General features: G+C 47.6%; 1 long non-coding RNA gene across 1 annotated transcript; it reads right to left on the bottom strand.

Annotated features, from left to right (window-relative positions):
- Positions 1-2821: 2821 nt before the first annotated feature.
- LOC142874353 (uncharacterized) lies at positions 2822-19563 on the bottom strand. The gene is made up of 3 exons (XR_012922164.1): positions 19493-19563; positions 15128-15283; positions 2822-4007 (listed from the first exon to the last, which is right to left on the bottom strand). It is a non-coding gene; the product is annotated as an uncharacterized LOC142874353 (long non-coding RNA).
- Between the last annotated feature and the right edge of the window lie 2348 nt (positions 19564-21911).

The raw sequence follows: 21911 nt of genomic DNA, 5'->3' as shown, positions 1-21911 counted from the left end.
AGGCATCAGGACTTCTGTCGACGTGGTTTTATTAACCTCCGAAAACGGAGCTCTGTATGCCAGCAGCACATGCTGCCCTGGGTGTTTTCCAGAGCCTCTATTTTAGCTTTGCCCTGTTTTTGTTTCTTGTCAGCATGCTCAGTTAGGAATATCCATGCTAATCTGGTGAGTACCTAAGAAAATCAACAATAGGTTACTTTTAAAATTCTCAAAGGTCTGGGGATAATGAGTTTATTTAACGCATAGACCCAAATGATACAAATGCATGATTAACTGTGGACAGTATTTAAGTTCAACTCAAAACTGAGTTATATTACATACGGTTTTCTGGAGGTTTGATTAATTTGATTGCCTTCTGATATTTTCTGTTCCTTTTTGTGTTTTTGTGAGTTTTTGCAGGTTTTAATGGTTTAGGTGGGTGGGTTAGGAGGTGCCGCCCAGCGTCGGGATTTTATGAGAGACGCCAGGACCACGACAGAGCAGACCGCCTTGGCTGGCCCATGCAACCAGAGCCAGGTCCACAGTGATCTGGAAACAGGAATGCCTTGGAAGATGAAGACATCCAGTTTCCTACTGAAACTGCCCATCGAACCCCTAACCACATCATGGAAATAGCCCCTAAGAACACGCAAGCCTGCGTGATCGGTGCTCACGCCTCATGACCTGCCGAGGCACTGTGCTGTAGGGTGCATGACATGTCCTTCTCAGAGCTCGTCCCAGGATGTTATTTTGAGTAGTGTCTAAATGGTCCTGCTTCTCTTCTATCAAGCACCCATGTCGAGTCTCCGTGTGCCACGTGCTGCCAGCTCCTGCCCTGCGGGGAGCTAATGCTGATGCAAACCTACAGCCAGGGACCCTGTCAGGATAGAAATCGAGCAAGCGGCTTCCTTCCCCATGTGCATGGCACGCACAGTGGCTGGTACGCAGAGGACAGTTACACACTTAAGCTTTCCATGTGCCAGTAGAGTTCGTACGTGCAGACAAGCAACGTTCAGAATGCCTCTCTCAGGGCATGCACTCTCCAACAAATATAGCAATAGAATTAGCCAGGAAGCAAGAACGGGATATTTTCAAGCAGGTTGTCATGAGGATTGAAGATATTCTTAGGCTTCAGCCTTGCCTTGCCTGGGGAATTTCTCAGTCACAGGGAGCCAGCGGGGGACACGGCAGTTTGATGACAAGCAGCTGAGGGTCAGCGAGGCTCTGTGCTGGGACGTGCAGACACCCCACTGCCCTGCAGCCTTTCTCGTCCTCCGGCACGAGCTTCTATAGGTAGAGCAAGACCAGACAATAATCATCTCCTCCAACCACATGCAGGACTTCGATTTCTAAAGGGAAGCCCTGATCTCATTTAAATGTGTTCCGCCACCTGTTTTACTACCTGTTGCGAATTTCAAAGATGGTTCTGCAATCAAAGTCCAATTGACAGTCTTCACAAAATCCTATCCTAAGATTTTACTGACCAAGGCAGATCTTTAAGGAAGCCTGCCTAGTTGGCTTTGAATCCTAGGGGTGAATTGCAGATTAGGTGTCACCATAGGGACAAGAGGCCCAGCATCAGATACCTTCTGAGTGGCAGTGCTGGACTGTGCCTGCCTGTTATGAACGGAACATCGTGTCCCCACAGATTCTCGTGTGGGAGCTCTGAGCTCCAGTGTGACTACATTTGGATACAGGTCCTTTATAGAAGTAACCAAGGTTAGGGTGGGGTCCTGATACAATAGCATTAGTGTCCCAGAGAAACTGGAGAGCTTCCCTTCCCCCGCACACAAAAGGAAAAGGTCACGTGAGCACACAGGGAGAGGCTGGCCACCTACAAGCCAGGGGCAGAGTCCTCAGAATGACGCCTACCTTGCTGGCACCTTGATCTTGGCTTTTAGCCTCCAGAACTGTGAGAAATAAATATCTGTTGTTTCGGCCACCGGCCTGCGGTGTTCTGTTAAGGCAGCGGGCCCGTTGCCACATTGTGTGAACAAGCTCCTCTCTGTCCGGCACCTGCAGCACTGATCTAGCTGCGATAGTTCTGACAGTGGATTTGCCATCAGCGATGACTTGCTGTGTGCCTGGCACTGCCAATAGCCTCTAACCTTCATCCGTTTCTCCTACTGTGCCGGGTAGTTTCCCTTCCTGTTCTTGGCGAGCCCTGGTCCACGATCGGCAGGGAGCCTCGCGCCTGACCGCGAGGACAGCGTGCCGTGCTGCGCCCAGACAGGCGGCTCGCCTGCTCCACGGAAGCCGTGGCAGAGGCCTGGCTGCGGCCTCGTTTCGCATGTCTCATTTCTCTTTGGAGCCACATGAATCTGACAGGTTGTATTCTGTGTCACTCCAGCACTTAGGGGCATTTGACAGTCCTTTGGGTAACAGGTCCCTCTGGGTTTACGTGTCTCTCCACAGCCTCCTTGGAGCAAGGCTGTGGCGGCAGTCAGTCGCCATGAGTGGCCGTGTATGCCACGGCGTTGTGGGGACAGGATGAAGAAAGTCCAGTCTAGAGCGCCGCTCCTAGTGATTTCTCTCCTCTTCTAAACCACTTCACTCATTAGAGTTCAGAAGGTTCTAGAAGAGTCTGCCTTGAGTAGATGATGCCTTGATTCACTACCTGCTTCCATCCCAGTGGGGAGTCGAGTGGTAGCTGGGAGCAAGACACGGCCACATGGGCCAGGGGACAGGCGCCCGGACAGAAACGGGGGTCCGGGAGCAAGATCCAAGATGTGTGGAGAAAAATCTAACCCGCCGTTCTGCTTCTGTAAACTCCGCTCACTCAACCCTACTCCCTTCCCCCGCTGGCGCCACTCTGTAACTTCCCGAAAACCGCTTGCTGTTAGTCCTTGAAATTTATTGAACAAGATTAAAAGTTCCCGATATTAGCCCATCTGGTACATGTTTGTGCAAGGTCAAAGCCCATAAAATTTCCCCCCACCCTGTGATCCCTAGCCACCTGCGTGTGGTTTCTGCCTATAAAATCCTAAGAAAAAAAAATGTCGGCACGGCAGCTTCCCTAGCTCGGTGGTGCTGCTCGCCCCTGCGCTGCGCTGGAAATAAATCCTCTTGCTCTTGCATCAAGTCTCTGGACTCTGAGTCTTTTTGGGCGGTCGTCTCTCCCCCACACGGGCTGTACATTTCTGCGGCCCAACAGATGCAGGCAGGAGGTGGATGCCGGCCCACTGCCCCATCAGCAGGGTGCAGATTTGGGTGGCCCTGCCATGGCCCTGCCATGTGGCAGCCCCACCAAGGGTGGGCAGCCTCTTTCTTCTCAAGTCCCTCATTTTCTCCGTCCTCAGTGTCCTATTTCAGCTCGTGTCAGCGGTTTCCTGCTCCGGTTGGATGTGTGTCTGTGGGCCTAACGGCTGAGGAGGAAGACAGAGCTTCCGTTCTGGGCCCAGGAGTATTTTGCCCATAAAGGTGCCCAAGACAACCGTGCCAACTGCCAAGAAAAGGGTCCTCTCAGAAGGCAGCACACAGCCCTCACACCGCAGCGTCCCGAACGCAAGGCCTCCTTTCCATTTCAGACAAGAAGTCAGGAGCGCGGCCAGCCTCCCTGTGGGAGTTGCACCCCCACACCGTGGCCGCAGACGGACACGGTCCAGGGCCTGGCGTAGCCCACCCCCAGGCCCGCTCTTTCCGTGCCCCTGGCTGTAGGAGCCACGTCTCTGCGCCAGATGTCAGCTCCGCCACGAGGGGCCGCGCTCCCCGTAAACAGGGCCCGCCGAGAATCGCCCCAGCGTGGCCGGACCTTCAAAGCAGACTGCGCTTGCGAGAGGGAGCCCCTTATCTCTGAGCACGAGGCACCACTTCCCTTCTCTTTTCTGAACACGGTCTGCATGAGGATATGATCCTTCGGAAGAAACTGGTGCAGGGACCGCCGCCTCATTTCAGGAGTGGCTTTAAAGTAAGGCAGGATCCACGTTCCCGTCCAGGAACTGACTGATCTGTTTGTCAGATCGACCAGCAATTGCACTGCCGCCTTTTCCTTCCTCGCTGTTCACCTAGACAGGCCTCAAACATGAGGTCTAGAAAACACACAAAAGAAGAATGACAGCAAAAATCCATTCTTAGGGACATTAGAAATTTTTCAATGGTAACATTAGGTTCAAAATAGCCATCTTCCCACCATCCTCACACCACCCACCACTTTTCCTGGTAAACCTGTGCCCCTCCCTTCCTCCGTTCCTCTTTTCTTGTCTGTTTCCATCCTTTATCCAGCCAATCTAACTTAGGAGTCAGTGTTGTGTCAGGCTTCAGAAACGCGAAGGGGAAAGGCCATGTTTTCTGTCCTCATCGAGCTCACTGTCTCATTGGAGAATCTCGGTTGGACTCGTGCCCTGTGACGCTGCGAGGGTCTGTGCCCGCGCAGGACACGGACAGACAGACGCCACCGGGCAGGCCCCGCGCGAGTAGGGGCGGGGAGCGCCCCAGGGCTCTCCTGGGAGCCTGTGGGACTCGGCCTCGGGAGCTGGCGTGCGGGCCGGGGAGGGCCCAGGGCATTCCGGGCATGAGGCACAGCAGACCTAGGGACGCGCCCGGAACGCGGAATGTCGCGGAAGCGCCGTGGCAGGGGTTCTCCTTGAGGAGCCAGTGTCCAGCTTGGCCATGGAGGAAGAGGAGGGCTGCAGATACAGGCAGAAGCCACGTCTCGAGGGACCTTATTTCTTCCACTGAGAAATCTGGACGTAGTTGAGAAGCAAGGGGCACCACTGATGGCCTTTGAGGGAAGGGCAGGGCCAGGGCCCTGTCAGACACGCGTGTAGGGAAGGTAAGCACATTTGGGGAGCGTGGCTGGAGGCTGTCATGCCAGCCCTGATAAGAGACTGTGGAGTGAGGACCAGGACGCAAACTGCTGCCTCCGAGACTGTGAGGCAGACAGGCGGACACAGAGAAGCTCAGCTCCCTGGCGCGGACACTCACGAGTGTGGCCTCCACGGAGCCAGTGCTGGGTGGGGAAACCTGAGCTGTGGAGGATGCGTTTCTGGAGGTCCACTGTAGACAAGTCTGAGAGTTAAAAACTCCGGGGGCACCAGTCATTAGGGGGCCCTCACACTTCTGTGAGTTTTTTGTCTGAGAGCTGAACCAGGTTCTCACGGTAAATATTGGGAAGAAAAAATCCCTCTTCCTGCTAGAAGGAGAAAAAGGAACAATTCTGAGAAAACACTAGAGCATTCTGTTATCCTAAACAAATCCTGCCCTCAGGAGAAACTGCTTAGCCAGAGCTAGCCTGTCTGGGTGTCATTAGAGCCTGATGACCTGGGGGAAGGGAGATACTTGACTCCAGTTCCCTTTAGCTATTTTATTCCACCTAAGGGAGGGGACAGAGAGCTGGTGAAGTTCACAGCCTGAAGCATAGGCTCACTAGAAGACTGAGACCTGATCATAGGATTATAGAAGGTCTCCCCATACCCATACCTTCTCCCATAGCACTAGTGGCCAGATTACAGCAGTTTATTTTACCCATACATCATGTCTGCCTTGCAACAAAAAATTACAAAGCATACTAAAAGGCAATACAAACAGTTTGGAGAGACTGAACAAACATCAGAACCAGAGTCAGATATGGCAGGGATATTGGAACGATCAGATCAGAAATTACATAAATAAATAAATAAATAAACAACTATGATTAATATGCTACAGGCTCTAATAGAAAAAGTAGACAGCATTCAGAACAGATGGACACTGTAAGCAGAAAGAAAGAAATTCTAAGAAAGAATCAAAATGAAATGCTAGAGATCAAAAACACTAACAGAAATGAAGAATGTCTTTGATGGGCTCATTAGCACACTGGACATGGCTGAGGAAAAAATATCTGAGCTTGAGGATTTGATGGTATAAACTTTCAAAACTGAAAAGCAAACAATAAAAAGACTACAAAAAACCCCAATAAAAGAGAATATGCAAGAAATGTGCCAACTACAAAACATAGAACATATAAGTAATGGAAATACTAGAAGGAGAATAAAGTGAAAATAAAATGGAAACAATATTTAAAGCTATAATGACTGAGAAATTCCCCAAATTAATGTCAAATACAAAATCACAGATCCAGAAAACTCAGAGAACACTAAGCAGGATAAATGCCAAAAAACCTACACCTAAGAATATGATATTCAAACTTCAGAAAATCGAAATTAAAAAAAAAATCTCAAAAAAAGTTGGGGAGGCAAATTAGAGGAGCAAAGATAAAAATTACCTATGACTTATTCTAAAACCCATGCTAGCAAGAATAGAGTGAAGTGAAATATTGAAAGATTTGAGAGAAAAAAACCTATCAACATAGAATTCTGTACCCAGTAAAGTATCCTTCCAAAGAGAAAGTGAAATAAAGCCTTTTTCAGACGTGCAAAAAGTGAGGAAATCTGATGTCTGTAGAATTATATGGTAAGAAATGTTAAAAGGAGTTCTTTAGACAGAAAAAATTTTATAGGTCAGAAACTAGGATCTACATAAAGAAAGTAAGATCATTGGAGAAGGAATAAGTAAAGGTAAAATAAAACATTTTATTTCTCTTATTTTTAATTTGTCTAACAGATAATGAATTGTTCAAAATAGTAACACCAACATTGCATTTGATTCTGCATTTATCTATCTATCTATGCTATGTGAAAGTAAAATGAATGACAGCAATGAAACAAGGGGTTAGCGGGAAGAATTAGTAATATTTTCTTATTATAAGATACCTATATTAACTTTGAAGTAGTATAGTGTAATTTGAAATTAGTTTCATATTAGTTTTAAATGTCTATTATAACTAAAACAACCACTAAAAAAGTTTAAAAAAATAAGTATAGTCAATATGTTAAGAAAGAAGAGAAAATGGAATCACAGAAAATGCTCATTTAAAGCCACAAAAGGCAGAAAAACTGTGGAAGACAAAAATAGGAACAAAGAAAAGGCCAAGAAATAGAAAACTATAATAAATATGATAGCTATAAATTCAACTGAAAATAACCATATACCAGGAACAAGTGGGATTTCTCTCAGATATGCAAGGCTTGTTCAACATTCACAAATCAATTACTGTAATCCATCACACAAACAGGCTACGTATAAAAATCACATGATCATATCAATAGATGTGGAATAAGCATTTGACAAAATCTAACACTCATTTACGATTAAAAAACTCTCCAGGGCATTGGGCAGGTGGGAGAGGGCAGAGAGGATGGGTAGATTCATACCTAATGGGTACGGTGTGCGATGTCTGGGGGTTGGGCTGTGCAAAGGCAATATATGTAACCAAATCATTTGTACAGCCATAATATTCTGGAATAAAAAAAGTCTCAGCAAACAGAAAATTGAGGGTAACTTCCTCAACTTGCTAAATAACATCTACAAAAACCCTACAACTACCACCAAACCTAATGGTGATAAACTCAAAGCTTTCCTGCTGAGATCAGGAACAAAAGTTCCTCTCTCACCACTGTTTTTCAGTATTGTACTGAAAGTCCCAGCTAATGCAATAAGACAAAAAAGGAAACGAAAAGTACACAGATTAGGAAGGAAGACATAAAACTGTCTTTGTTCACAGAGAGCAAAAGCATCTATGTAGAAAATCTAAAAGAATCAACAAAAACCCTTGTGGAACTAATAAATAGATATAGCAAGGTTTCTGTATACAAGGTTAATATATGGAGGTCAATTGCTTTCCTTACATCAGAAATGAACAAGTGGAATTTGAAATCGAAAACAAGTTACCATTTCATTAGCACTCCCCCAAAAGTTAAATACTTAGATATAAATCTAACAAAATACACACAAAATCTATATGAGGAACCTAAACTACAAAAATTCTGATGAATGGTATCAAAGAAAAACTATTGTCAATAAAAACAGAAATATTCTGTATTCATGTATAGTAAGACTCAATTTTGTTGAGATGTCAATTCTTCCCAGCTTGATCTATAGATTTAATGCAATCTCAATCAAAATCCCAGAAAGTTATTTTGTGAATATCAATAAATTCATTCTAAAGTTTATATGGAGAAGCGAACAAAACCTAAAATAGTCAACCCAATATTGAAGGAGAAGACCAAATTTAGAGGATTGACACTACCTAATTTTAAGACTTACTACAAAGCTTCATTATTTTAATTCAGGCCGCTACAACAAAATACTGTAGACTGGATGGCTTAAACAACAAACATTTATTTCTCATAGTTCTGGAGGCTAGAAGTCCAGCATGGTCAGGTTCTTGATAAGGATCCTGTTCCTGGTCAGCCATCTCCTTGTTGTATCCTCTCATATTGGAGAGAAGAGAGAGAGAGACAGAAACAAACAAACAAACAAACAAAGAAACAAAAAAACAAACAAAAAAAACCAAGCTGTCTTGCGTCTTTTCTTTCTTACTTTTGAAAATTTATTTAGAGGCAAGGTCTTGCTCTGTTACCCAGGCTGGAGTGCAGTGGTGCAATCATAGCTCACTGTAACTGAAACCTCGATCTCCTGGGCTCAAGAAATCCTCCCGCCTCAGCCTCCCAAGTAGCTAGGACTGTAGGCATGCATCACCATGTCCAGCTAATTTTCTTTTCTTTTCTTTTCTTTTCTTTTCTTTTCTTTTCTTTTCTTTTCTTTTCTTTTCTTTTCTTTTCTTTTCTTTTCTTTTCTTTTCTTTTCTTTCTTTTCTTTTCCTTTCCTTTCCTTTCTCTTCTCTTCTCTTCTCTTCTCTCTTCTCTTCTCTTTTCTTTTTTCTTTTCTTTAATTTTCTCTTTTCTTTTTTTTTCTTTTCTCTTTTCTTTTCTTTTTTATAGAGATAAGGTCTTGCTATGTTGCCCAGGCTAGTCTCAAACCCCTGGGCTCAAGTGATCCTCCTGCCTCAGCCTCCCAAAGTACTGGGATTACAGCCTCCGAAAGTACTGTACTCCCAAAGTACAGCTACCACACCAGCCATGTCTCTTTTTATAAAAGCACTAAGCCACAATAAGATTCCCACTCTATGATTTAATTACTTTCCAAAGAACACATCTCCAAATACCATCACATCAGGGATTAGGATTTCAGCATATGAATTTTGGAAGGACACAAATACTCAGTCCATAGTATACAGTAACCGAGACAGTGGAATATTGGTGTAAGGACAGATGAGTAGATCAAAGGAAAAGAACAGAGAGCTCAGAAATAGGCCATGTAAATACAGTCAAACAAGCTCTGACTAACAGCAAAGGCACTACAATGGAGAATGACAAATGGTGCTGAAACAACTGGACATCCCCAAGCGAAAAAATGGATTTAGACAGATATTGCACCCTGCAGAAAAAATTAACTGAATGGATAATAGATGTAAATCTAAAATGGAAAACATAAAACTCCTAGAAGATAACATTGAAGAAAACCTAGATTACTTTGAGCATGGTGATGACATTTTAGATATAACATCAAAGGTATAATCCATGACAGAAATAATTGACAAGTGGAATTCATTAAAATGAAACACTTTTGCTCTGCAAAAAACAATGTCAAGAGAATGAGAAGACAAGCCACAGACTGGGAGAAAATATTTGCAAAAGACACATCTGATAAAAGACTTATCAAAAATACACAAAGAGTTCTTAATTCTAAACAATAAGAATACAAACAACTAGATTAAAAAATGGGTAAAAGACTTTAACAGAAACCTTACTGAAGAAGATATACAGATGACAAACAAGCATATGAAAAGATACTCCACATCATATATCATAAGGGAATTTCAAATTAAGACAACAATGTGATACCACTACATATCTATTAGAATGACCAAATCTTGGAACACTGATAACACTAAATTCCGGTGAGGACATGAAACAATAGGAACTCTCTTTCATGGCTAGTGGGAATGCAAAATGGTACAGCCACTTTGGAATACACTTTAGTGGTTTCTTACAAAACTAAACATACTCTTATCACACTCCTTGGTATTTATCCAAAGGATTTGAAAACTATGCCCACTAAAACCTACACATGGATATTTATAGTAGCTATATTCATAATTGCCAAAACTTGGAAGCAACCAAGATGTCCTTCAGTAAGTGAATAGATAAAATGTGGTACATTCATACCATCACATCAGGGATTAGGATTTCAGCATATGAATTTTGGAAGGACACAAATGTTATTCTGCACTAGAAGGAAATGAACCATCAAGCCATGAGAATACATGGGAGCCTTAAATTATATTACTAAGTGAAAAAAGCCAGGCTAAAAAGGCTATACTATGTAATTTCTATGATATGACATGCTGGAAAAGGAAAAGTATGAAGATAAGTGAACAGATAACAGATCAGTGGTTGCCAGGGGATTGGGGAGGAAGGGAAGAATAGGTGGGGAGCAGAGGATGTTTAGGGCAGTGAAATTACTCTGTGATCCTCCAAAGCTGGACACGCATTGTTACACACTTATGCAAACCCACAGAGTGTCCAACAGCAGAAGTGAGCCCCAGTGTAAATTATGGACTCTGGGTGGTAAGGACGTGTCAATGTGTGTTTGTCGGTTGTAACATCTGGACCGTCCTGGCGCAGGAAGTTGGTGATGGGAGAGGTCATGCATGCGTGAGGGCTGGGGGCAAATGGGATCTCTCTGTTCCTTTAACTCAATATTTTTGTGAACCTAAAAATAAAGTTTGTTAATTATTTAATAAGCAATAATATTGGTAATGAGAAAGGGCCTGCAGAGATGAAGCTGGCGATTAGAGAAAGGCATTTCTAATACTGCTTTTACATATATTTAGGTAAGTCCAACCTTCAGATGAAGAGGGATGTGCATTAGCTTTCTTTTGCTGAATAAAAAATTACCATAGACTTAGTGGCTTAAGACGACAGACATTTATTATCTCACAGTTTGCAAGGGTCAGGCATCCAGGCTGGATCCTCGATTGAGGTCTCCAGAGGTTGCAGTTAGGACATCAGCTGGCCTGGCTCCTTTCTGGAGCTCAGGGTGCTCTTTTGTACTCTGACTATTGGCAGAATCCAGTTCCTGGCAGTTGTAGACCTGATGTTTTCATTCTTCTGCTGGCTGCAGGTGAAGGGCTGCTCTCAGCTCCTACAGGTGCCTACAGCTCCTGGCCCCTGAGCCACATGCACTGCTTCTCTCACATTTAGGATCTCCCTTCCCTCAGAAGGGCCCAGTCCTTTTAAAGCTCTTACCTGAGCAGGCCGGTCCTGCCTGCATAATATCCATTTGACTAACTCAAAATCATCTGATGGGTGATTGAATCACAGGAGTGAAGCTCTGTCTTATTCCCAGGTCTGCCTCACTCCCCGGAGGGGATTACGCAGGGCATGCGCGCGAGGGGGTGGGAATCTTGGGAGTCACTTTAGAATCCTACCTACCATAGTGTGTCCTCATAGCCACACAAGACAAGAAATTAACCATAGCTGCATGAACGAGGCCGTATCTTCTAGTAACTTAAAGTCTGGCCCTGGAATCCCCTGGTTTCCCAGGTGTTCCTGAGCTACCACAGCAGGTTCCACCAGCCCCCTGGTTCCCCCATCTGCACGGTGCGGTAATGGCAATGCCCACTTCATGGCATTGTCCTCAAGATGTGCTGAGCTCGTTCCCACAAAGCATTTGGTTCCGCGCTGGCACATGGTGGCTCAGAGTGAACGAGCGTCTCTCCCCAGCGTTATTTCTGGAGTTGCTGCGAGGCCACGGCGGCATGTGCTTGCGAACACCGCTGCGCTGTTGTCAAAACTGAGAACTGGAAAGGAGTGCTTGGGATGGGAACTCTGCAAGCCAGGTGCCAGCCTGTGTGAGAGCCTTGAGATCAAGCTCTAGAAAGCATTTAGGACCCAACAGACCCCTGGATGTGGCCAAATCTTTGACCATGTGTTCTTGGCTGGGTGGAGTGAAGCACTCATCATGGGCTGGGGCAACATGGCAAAACTCACAACCTACTGGGGCTACAGAAGTCCCCACTGGCTGCAACCCCTCCTGCAGGCCTCAGTTCTGAAAACTCATCTGCACATTCCTGTGCTGCAGGCCTGCTCCTGACCCCAGTCCTCTTGGTGGCCTGAAAAGAGGGAAGTAAAGTGCTTTCCTTCTGGGAAACAAGTTGCATAAACCCAACTCCCTGTATGGCCTCATGCAGTTACTTAATAGCTTTGTCTTAAGTCAACCAAAACAGGACCTGCCTCCTAGGGCAGTCATTAGTGAGTGCTGGCATGGCACTTCTGATGGTAATTATTGTTATTGGGAGGCACTCATCAAGAATGTTGAGAATTGTTTTGCAAGAGGCCATGTTTATTAAAATGCAAATCATTCTATGCTATGCCACCCTCTCCCCTTAGAGCTTTGGAAATCAAAGAAAATTACGCACTGCATGTTTATTGTGAGATAATTTTTCCCACCAACCTAGTCCTGTGGCTTGCAGTTGAAATCTTGGATGACTGTATGTTTTTTGGCAGTGGAAACTGTTTCATGCTATCTACCTTTTGGAAAAGAAACATCGGCAAGCATGGCATTCACTCCAATTGTGGCTGGAAGGAAGAATGTGTGTCTCTGCCACATACTGGCGCCCCCAGACCAGACCTGTGCCGCGCTCACAGCCACCAGCCACTGGCCACCACTGGGGACTTCTCGTGTAGCTGAGTCGAGCTGAGATACGCGGTATGTGCAAATACATACTTTGCTTTGAAGATTTAGAATGGGAAAAATAATGAAAAATAACTTATTAATACTTTTTTGATTGCATGTTGAAATGACAATATTTTGGCTATAGTAAGTAAAATCATTTTTATTATAAAAATTAATTCCACCTGCTTCTTTTTACTTTTATTAAAATGTAACCTCTAGAAACTTTATAATTACAGATGTGTCTCATGTTCTATTTCTGTCTTAAAAGGGCTGCTTTGCATAACATGAGGCCTCTGGTTTGAACCTTTGTCCTCTTGCTTGGAAAAGCTCCCTTTGGGCATTCCACCCTCACGCTGCTGTGTCGGGTCTCTGCACCCCTCAACCAGAGGACCCCAGCTTGCATGGTAAGGGCACGCCCTGCTCAAGGTGCTGATGTACGTCCCCCACTATCTGCCTCATTCCCACTTGTTTGCTGCACCTTCCCCACCTGCCAGACACTCTATGTCCCGGTTCCCAAACACACCAGGCCTGTGGTTCCCCTGAGCCACCATGTGAGCTATTCCATGGCATGGAATTCTTCCAACATTGCCACTCCTGGAACCTCCTGTCCCTCCCCAAGACCATGTTCCCTCTCACCCCCCGTCCAGCCCTCCCTGAGAACCCTGCCCACGTTCTCACCGCTTTGTCTTCGTATTTATTATAACACATCGATGCTGTGTTGAAATACCTGTTTACGTGTCCTTCTCCTTGTTAGACTGCATGTTCCTCGAGGGAAGGCAATTGCATCTTTTCATCTGTGTATCCATGACACTCAGCAAATACTTGTGAAATGTGCGTAGAATGGAAGAGTCAGAGGGTAAATAGCGCTTGCTTGCTAGCATTGCACCACTACGCAATGCTGTGGCAATGGCTGCTGTGCTGTGGGCTTTATTTTTAATTTTATGTTTATTATTATTATTATTTTAATAACAATGAAAACCATGTTAGGGAGTGAACCCAGTGACTCTCCTCTGGAGTGAGAAGGAGTCCACGCTACACTTTCTTCCCCTTCCAGGTGACGGGCTCCCCTCCGGCCACCCACACCCTACCATGGTGAAGCTCTTGGTTTGTTGTGGTGGGCTGAACCACAGAGGAATGCCACAACGCGCCAATCGGCACCTGCTGGGCCGGTGCTCACCCGCACAGAGCATGGAGGGCTCGGCTGTCTGCCTGGGTTCACAGGAGATAGACATCTCCTTCTTCCTACCACGCAGGCCAGTGTTTGTGTGGTTCAGGCCGCAAGTTTGTTTGGGGTTCCCGAGGCCATCTCCCCGCCCGCCCCGCCCTGTACACACTGCCCCACGTGAGGCCTGATTTGCCCTCGCTGCGGCCCGGCACTGCCCGCCTTCCCGCCACCGCGTGCAGAGTCCCGCTGCTCTGCTCGGGGACGGCCGGCTTCAGGAGGACTTGGCGTGCGGAAGGCTGACTCCAGGGACGCGGGCTGACGGGGAGCTGTTCTCTGCCTGGGAGGTGGCTTCCTGGGGACTTACCCCACGTGCTTATAGGGAGTCAGCCAACATTACTAGATTAGAAATAATCTGGGATTTATAATTTAATCAAGTCTTAGCATTACAGGAATACACCCTTTGATAGATAGAAACCCAGTTCTTTTTTGGTCAGAAGAGTAAAGAAAGGTTTTCCCATCCAAAAACAAAAACAAAAAAACAAACTCATACAAAGAAATCTGCTAACTCATCACCCACGAAACTGCAAGGGGCGCCACCAAGGCCTGCAGAGCGAGGGAGCGAGGGGAGCCGGACACGCCGAGTGACTTCCTCGTGGCACATGACTGGGCCCATGCACTGCAGGCACCTTCTGCTTTGGCAGACCCAGCTCCTCGCCTGTAACATCAGACTGCTGGTCACAGCACGTCTCTGCTGGGTTGGCAGACCCAGCTCCTCGCCTGTGACATCAGACTGCTGGTCACAGCACGTCTCTGCTGGGTTGGCAGACCCAGCTCCTCGCCTGTGACATCAGACTGCTGGTCACAGCACGTCTCTGCTGGGTTGGCAGACCCAGCTCCTCTCCTGTGACATCAGACTGCTGGTCACAGCACGTCTCTGCTGGGTTGCCGGACACCATGTTGCATTTCTCCATCGGGAAGGCCCTCCCTCAGGGCCAACTGAGGGTTGCTTATTTGGACCCAGATTTGAAACGTTATTTTCCTCAGTGGGCTGCTGGTGTCATCATGTTACCTGCAGGCTGCGTAGGGAAGAGGCCCAAGTTGCTGGCCCGTGCAGCCCTGTGCGGCAGTAAGCACAGCTGCCACCTTCTCCTGCAGTCCCCTGGCAGGGGACACGAGGAGCTCACCAGCCCAGCAGCAGGCGCCCAGCTCTCCACACCGGCCCCTTCCAGTGCTGGGGACGTGCAGCGCCTGCGCGTCGACAGCAGTCCTGTCTGCTCTGTCCTCCTCCAACTGCAGAGCTTGCACGATAACCCTGCACCTGTCTGCCATGCCTGCCACTTCCTCTCTGAGTTTGCAGGGCTTAGGGCTTCCATGTTTTTCTTGTTGCTGTTTTCTTTTGTCTCTTTTTAAAATTCAAATACTGACCTTGCATTAATTGCACTGACTGCACCGAATCAGAGGCTCTTCGAATGCTGGGCCGCAGACGGAGTCCTAGGCTGAAAGTTGGTGAATGGATTCCGGGTCCTTCTTAGCCCTCAGGTTCTGTGGCCTCACCTGCCCCTCAGGCCCTGGTTGAACCATCTGTAAAATGAGGACACGGCCGTACATAACTTTGTAAGGCCCAGCCACTCGAACAGTCTGCAAAGCCTATGAAAAGAACGAAGTTGCTAAGATGCATCAATTGTTAATGCCAATGGATCAGCTGTCGAATTTCTACACATAACAAGATTGTGAATGAGTTGAGTAGAGCAACCCTCTCTCTCGAATCACACTGGCCGAGAGCTGCCCAGACGTGTGTCATGCCGGACCTTCACGAGGGAGACACGCATTGCTGGGAAAGCAGTTATGTCGTAGTGTGTGGGCTGTTTTGGAAACTGCATTTTAAGCAGGGAGACAGTTTTCAAGACTTGTGCCTTGTGATCCAAGTGCACATTTGAGCAGTGCCCAGCACAGACAGGCGGCCTGGTGTCCTCTCAGTCAACTGAGCGCCAAGCCTGACTTCCTCTCCTGCAAACTGGCGGAGCTGGCTGCTGTCGACATGTCGATGCTTCCGGAGAAAGCATGTTAGCCTCAGAGCCCAGAGCAGGCTTTGTTTTGGTTTTTGATTCACGTCTAGCAAGATAGATACTTTAGCATGTTTGTTTTTACTGTCATGGTTGGTAGTTGTGGGTGAGACTTAAATATATCATGTTTAAAATGCAATTATTCATATTAACCCTGACTAATAATAATATTCACTGCACATAATCTCTTCACATTCTTGTCTCGTTGGCTCACCCTGAAAATGTGCTGGGGGCCGTGTTTCCGTTTCCTGAATGGGATCCCAGTCCTCAGGAAAGTGCACTGATTCGCGCATCCAGCCGCGGAGTCCTGGGCCGGGTGTCCTGCCCAGTCGTGCTCGCGCCCTACGCCTGTAACGCGGCAGTCAAACAAGCAGGTGAAATAAAATACAGTTATCTAGATATCTGAGGCTAAAGACCTTACAATATGGCTAGTAAAACATTTTTATTTTAAGCAAGTATTCACACAAAGTCGCGGTGTTGTTCTGCAATCTGTATCAGTTCCCTCTTCATTGCCTTGGGTTACTGAGGGTCAGCTGCGGCCGTTTAGTCAACCAAGAGCAATGTCTGCGTTTCAAGTAACTGCCTTCCAAGAGGTGGCGACGCTTATTTGGCATGCCTTCATTAGCTATAAAGCTTGAGAGCTTCCCGGGCTCGCCCTTGAGCGCTGCGCCTTACAAAGAACAGCTTTTGCGTGACTTTTCTTCTCAGAAAATCCCTTCCAGTTGCGTTAAAATTCTGCTAAACCTCCAACCGCCCATGCCTGATTTTGATGGGGGCTGACACTGTGACATCTGTGTGTGTGACACTGTGAATCTGTGTGCGTGTGACACTGTGACATCTGTGTGTGTGACACTGTGAATCTGTGTGTGACACTGTGAATCTGTGTGTGTGTGACACTGTGACATCTGTGTGTGACACTGTGACATCTGTGTGCATGTGACATCTGTGTGTGACACTGTGACATCTGTGTGTGACACTGTGACATCTGTGTGTGTGACACTGTGACACCTGTGTGTGACACTGTGACATCTGTATGTGTGACACTGTGAATCTGTGTGTGTGACACTGTGAATCTGTGTGTGACACTGTGACATCTCTGTGTGTGACACTGTGACATCTGTGTGTGTGACACTGTGACACCTGTGTGTGACACTGTGACATCTGTGTGGGTGTGACATCTGTGTGTGTGACACTGTGAATCTGTGTGTGACACTGTGACATCTGTGCGCATGTGACATCTGTGTGTGACACTGTGACATCTATGTGTGTGACACTGTGACACCTGTCACAGAGCAACACAAGAGTCCGGGGCGCAACTTGCGTTTCTCTCAGGACAGTGATGTAAGTCTGCACTGCTCCCTGCCCCCAGCTGCCCAATTATGGAAAATTCTCATCCGGAGTCCCGGCTAGCGCTTCCAGCTGGTCTGTAGAGAGAGGACGAAGGCCAGGGTGGAAGCTTTTCACCAGCCCGGACCTGCGGTCAATGACTCCAACACCAGCATGACGCGCTGGGGGCAGGACGCGGAGCTCCCGTCGGGCGGGCGGGCTGGCAGCGTCTGTGGACAGCCAGCCCCGTGCTGACGCTCGGGCACGCTGCACACAGGGCGCTCCCTGCACCTGCAGGAGAGAGCGTGGGGGAGGCCAGCCTTGCTGAGGGTCTGGACTCCAGTGTCTTTGCAGAACTAAGTTGTCACCATCCGTACTAAAGAGTACTCTTGCATGTCACAAAATACGCTGCATTTAATGAGGAGCACCAGAGATTCATCCAGAAGCTAAATGCGGTGGACTAGAGCCATTTATCACGTTAGAGTATCTGGTTTGCAGCAGACACCTTGAAGGGCAATGCGGGACTTGGTGCCAGTCGAGAAACTACAGCGGAAGTGATCACTGCTAGAGAAGAAAGTGCACACACAGAAACACACGCATGCATGCATGAACACATACTCTCTTGCACAGAGAAGGAGCTATTGACACACGAGGGCACACATACACATGCACGTGCACTCACAGACCTGCACACGTACACATATGCAACACAAAGTCTCATAGGCACACACACAAACACAGCTAGTTTATCTTATTTAAGTCTCATAATCAATTTTTTTTATGTTTTTTTGAGACAGAGTCTCATTGTGTTGCCCGGGCTAGAGTGCCGTAGCATCAGCCTAGCTCACAGCAACCTCAAACTCCTGGGCTCAAGCGATCCTCCTGCCTCAGCCTCCCAAGTAGCTGGGACTACAGGCACCCAGCTAATTTTTTTCTATTTTTAGTAGAGATGCAATCTCGCTCTTGCTCAGGCTGGTCTGGAACTCCTGACCTCAAGCTATCCTCCCACCTTGGCCTACCAGAGTGCTAGGATTATAGGCGTGAGGCATTGCACTCAGCATCAGAACCAATTTAAAAAAGAGATGTGTGTGTGTGTGTGTGTGTGTGTGTGTTTAATTCTTTAAATAGATGTCTGTCTCAAATGCTTGAGTAGGACTGCTGTTTTAGTCTCCTAAATTGTGTGGGTGGCTCAGACACGGAGACATTGGTTTACAAGTACCAGCTCGAAGACTGTAGAGTACTGGATAATGTTATTGTACCTTTCTTCTGAAGAATTCCAAGCACTGTGTTAATCATATCTTATGTTGCTTTACCCGGGAGAGAACAAATGCTGCTATTTCTACTTTCCTAGAAGGAACCAGACATGCTGCGCGAGTCAGCCAGCCCTCGGTCCCAGCGCAGGAGCCAGGGAGCCTGTCCTTTTGTGACTTATGCCACTCTGGACAGTTTTGGTTTGTTTATTACTGCGGCTAGAGATTGCCTATCTATGTATTTATATGTATATATTTCTGAATATTAAATATTAATAGTATAGAAACAAGCCTTTAATCTGGCCATATTTTAGATGCCTGGGAGAAATTGCTATAGAAGATTTGCAGAAGTTTTTCATGGAGGCAATTAATAATTGAAAATCAATACATTGTTAGTAAGTGATGAAATTTTCATAGATAGCGATTGCCTCAGATGTCTTCTAGAAATATGAGAGGATGGAAAATAGAAATTATAAATTTACCATTGCGCAAACCCTCACACAACCTTGCTGGAGTTCGGGCCCGCCCTGGAGGCAGATTCTACCCAGAGCCTGCAGAAGGATCTGTGTTCCAGGCCCCACTGTCCCCGCGCACTGTCCCCACCCAGGTGGCCGTGTAGGCAGCAGGCTGCCCCTCTGCTGGCCGTGGCTGTGGCTCTGCAGCTCTGCCGCCTGCAACTTCTGCCAGGGCTGCCCCGGGCAGCTCCGGAGCTGACGCCGAGCTGGCCAGTGCGGAAACTGCGCTCCAGTGCATTTTCATTGGTCATGGAGCAGCACAGTCCTCAGGCTGCTTCAAACAGCAGGCCCCGCGTGCACTGCTGATTGTCGGGACATTAAACATTCAGTGCCTTCGCTCTGTGCTGAGAGCTACCTGCCCCTTCTGGAAGCTTTACAAATCAGGAGTTTTGTATTCATCTGTTTGCCACTGTGATCCAGAAATCCTTCTCTCAGGAAGATGACTTATCTCAAGGAACAGGATAGACTGGAATCTCATCTCATTTCTTCCCTTCCTGCTGCCAGGGCCAAATGGCCCAGATGGCCCTCTTACCCCTCAGGCCACTCAGTAAATGCTCTGTCCCTGGGGAAGGCCCCCCCCCAGGCTCTTAGTACAAAAGCGGCCAGGGAATCTTGGCCCCACCTCATTCTTCCTACCTCTGCTGTCTTCCCAGAGCGCCTGCCGGCACCAGCTGGACGCAACTGTCACAGCCGTTTGCTCTTGTGTGGGAGCCGTCTGCGCGTGCGAGCAACGCTGGAGCAGAGCAGCACTCGTGCGCCCCAAAAGGGCAGAAGCGGTGGCTGCTCCAAAAGACTCTGCGGGTGCCAGGACGTGTGCGCCGCTCCAAACTGACAGTGGAGACAGCGCCCAAGTCCAGGTGCTGTGAGGACTGAGGGGATCGGACGGAGCCCAGAGCGTGCGCGGAGGGCTGAGGGCACGGCGGTGTCTCCCTGTTCCACGGCCATGTCTGGAGAGAGCTCTCGGCTGAAGAGAGAGCAAAGCAACTATTCCTCAGCTGTTCACAAATTCTGTCTCCCTGCCAGTTTTTCCTTTTGCTTTTGTGATGCTTGATATATGCAAATAAACCCTGAGCGTGCTTCCCCCGGGGAACACGCATGCAATCCGGCCACCTGGGGTATGATCGTAGAAATATAGAAAGTATGACTAGACTTCGTAAGAGCTGTCTTGTGTGTTAGTGAAACTGAAGAGGTGAGGCGGCGGTGAGCACGGGCGGGCCAGGCCAGCTCACGGCGGCTCTGCGACACAGAGGTCTGCTCGCGTCGGCAGCAGCGATTGCCGGCCACAGGCCGGGGACAGATGGCAGACAGAGGGGCGTGCTCACACGCAAACACACGCACGTGCATGTGTGCACACACAATATATGTCACTCTCACGTGAAGTTAAAGATAGCTGCAAGAGAGAATTTTGGAATTATTTCTTTTCACGTGACTCGCGTTATTGTGGTAGTCTGCACCCAAACTTGCTATGTATCTCAGGTATGCCTATATAAAGTTCTTTTTTCTTCATTTTAAAATTTTTATTTATTTTATGGTTTTTAATTGAAATATAATAATTATGCACATTTATGGGGCACATAGTGATGTTTTGATAATTTTAAAAGCTTGCAAGGGCCACCGAGCACCTGCTGTGCTCACTTCTCGGGGACTCAGCCACGTGTGCCCTGGAGCTGGGACCTGGCTCCGGCTTAGGGAGACTTCAGTGGCAGAGGCTGCCTGGAGGGGCCGTGAGGGCAGAGCGGGAGGCACCGAGCAGCTGGTGTCCTGGGGCAGGCGGCCATCTCAGGCCTGCACCGTGGAGGCATCGTGGGCCTTGCCAGCAGCAGGGCCTGGGACAGGAAGTGTCCGTCTGCGCCGGGCCACGGGGACACAGGGGCCGTCTTCTGAGCACCCCCAGGAGCTCAGGAGGAGAGAGTCCCTCAGCTCATAGAGACAGGAAGTGGATGTGGGTCACCAGGGCGAGGGCAGGAGAGCTGATTTTAGTGGATGTGTAGTTTCAGTTTGGGAGACGACAAAGTTCGGGAGGCAGCGGTGGTGACCGCTGCACGGAATGTGCGTGTACTGCAGTCCGTCAGCTGCGCGCTCGATGGTTGATTTTAGGTTATGTAGATTTTGCCACATTAAGAAAGAGGAAGAGTCCAAGTGTGGCATCTGCCACCCAGGGGTACCAAGGTCTGACTGAAATGGCCCAATGGGACAAGTCATTGCTCTCTACTGGACCCTGGCCGGGCCACCTTGGAGACCTGAGCTGCCAGGGCTGGGCAAGAGGAGGAGAGTCAGGCCTCACCCCTTCCTGAGGGCCTGGGGTCCGTCCAGGAGCCGCACGTCGGGGGAGCCCCGCCACAGACAAGAGTTAGGGATTTGGGCTTAGAAGGGGCTGGACCCTCAACATCTGACCGCCAGATAGGGAACGACGCCTGACGATGACCGTGACATCGGTCCTGGGGGTGCCCAAGGGGCCCTCTGGAACCGAGGAGGGAGAAACAGTTGACTTGCACTGTGTCAGGGAAAGATCTGTTTCGTAATTCTTCCTTCCAAGTCCAGCTCATTTGATAAGACTTACACACGCTTGGCTACAGCTGCTGCTGCTTCTTTTTCTTTTTAATTTACAAACTGTATGTCCAAACAAAGGCTAAGGCAAAGTTTAACTGGGAAAAATGTTACTCAAACTATAATAAGGGTTAATATGGACAACATATTATACCAAGAACTTTTTAAAATTGACAATAAATATTTTAATTTTTAAATTTCAGAATATTATAGGGGTACAAACATTTTGGTTACATGTAATGCCTTTGCCTCGCCCAAGCCAGGGCTACAAGCGTGCCCTTCCCCATACAGTGCCCTCCGCTTCCATTAGTTATGAATTTCCCCACCCCTCCACCCCCGTCCCACCTGACCAGCACCCAGTGAATATTACTGCCATGTGTGCACCTTAGTGTTGAGCAGTTAGTACCAATTTGATGGTGAGTACATGTGGTGCTTGTTTTTCCATTCTTGTGATACTTCACTTTGAAGGATGAGCTCAAGCTCTATCCAGGATAATACAAGAGGTGCT

The sequence above is a fragment of the Microcebus murinus genome, chromosome 12 (assembly GCF_040939455.1).
Source record: "Microcebus murinus isolate Inina chromosome 12, M.murinus_Inina_mat1.0, whole genome shotgun sequence".
Lineage (NCBI taxonomy): Eukaryota > Metazoa > Chordata > Mammalia > Primates > Cheirogaleidae > Microcebus > Microcebus murinus.
The sequence above is the reverse complement of the archived record's forward strand: the minus strand, read 5'-3'. Positions and strand labels throughout refer to the sequence as shown.